At 38.8% G+C, this 1277-nt stretch overlaps 1 long non-coding RNA gene across 1 annotated transcript; it reads right to left on the bottom strand.

The window, feature by feature from the left end:
- Window positions 1-212: 212 nt before the first annotated feature.
- On the bottom strand, window positions 213-955 carry LOC128442627 (uncharacterized). Its single transcript, XR_008338856.1, has 3 exons — window positions 789-955; window positions 554-672; window positions 213-462 (listed from the first exon to the last, which is right to left on the bottom strand). It is a non-coding gene; the product is annotated as an uncharacterized LOC128442627 (long non-coding RNA).
- Between the last annotated feature and the right edge of the window lie 322 nt (window positions 956-1277).

Below are 1277 nucleotides of genomic sequence, written 5' to 3'. Positions count from 1 at the left end.
TTAAAAATAAAAATGTATATATAGTTGTTACTAGTACTATATATTATAAATCATTATTTATTAGTAAGCCTTTACCAAAAGCAATGCACTTAATTAAGACTATACATTCATTCATGTGATGCTTGATGTTATAAGTGAACATATTGTACAGGGAAGAAAAAACATGAACGAGGTATATGTTGAGTCAAAGCTTTATTTACATACAGCACAAATATTGTTCAAACACAACTAGCCTAGCCAGTGAAAAGCTAATCAGGTGAAGCTTGAAATGTCTCTTTGCAGCCTCTGGGTCATATGTTCTTTGTGGGACTCTGTCCGAATCTGCCCCAGTGTGTAGACGTCTGTGGTTTGTAGCTGTGAGATCCAGTGTAGCCTCTAGTCTTATTTGAAGTGTGGCACACAGGTCGGTGAGCTCCTGGCTGTGGAAGGATGGATCCATGTCATCTGTCCCGTTTCAATCAGCTGTAAACACAATCAGTACAATTAGCACAGTTCAATGACAACATACACCTACACATGTATCTGAAAAATGATTTAATGAATCTAACCTTACCACCTTTCTTCTCTGCCGACTCCTGAACTCCTCAGTGCTGATGCAAGGTCCGTATGGATGAACTGGAAGCTCCTTCACACTGGCTCATAGTGGGTCTTGGTAAGTCATAGTACAGGCAGCTGGAAAACAACATGAGTAACATGAGTTTATTATTAATGAACGGAAATAGCCTCGCTGCATCACCGTTGGAAGATCCACAGCAAAATTCCTAAAAAAATCCTGAACAGATACTTACGTACAATGGCGTCGTTAGCCCGCACTGCAAATGTGGACTTTCAGCGAGTCTCGGCGTAATGTGCAGTGACTGCGTCATTGTGTGCGGGAATCAGGCTGTGAAAACACAATGACGAAAAAGATCAGATAAAGTAAAGCTGGAGGATGTATTTTAAACAGCACAGCACATCTTTAGTCATACCCTCGCTCCGCCGGCCATTTTCATTAGAGCTGTGAAGAGACAGAGAGCTTCCTACAAAAATAAAAAAACGAGAAAAGTTACGTTTGAGAAAAAACTAACCGAAATCAAACGGTTCGATTTAATTAGTTAATACCTATTTAAACATGCACTAGCTCCGCTAAAGCACTCGATGCTTTATTCTAATTGTAACAGTTGGAACAAACCATAGGATTTAAAATAAAAAAATAAAAGTTTATTATTTAATTGAAAATTAAAACAATGGTGTCACGTTGAAACTCTTTCCCCTGCTCAAGACAACTCTCTCTCTCT

This window comes from Pleuronectes platessa, chromosome 6, assembly GCF_947347685.1.
Source record: "Pleuronectes platessa chromosome 6, fPlePla1.1, whole genome shotgun sequence".
Taxonomy (NCBI): domain Eukaryota; kingdom Metazoa; phylum Chordata; class Actinopteri; order Pleuronectiformes; family Pleuronectidae; genus Pleuronectes; species Pleuronectes platessa.
Note: the sequence above shows the minus strand (reverse complement) of the source record. Positions and strands in the feature narration are given on the sequence as shown.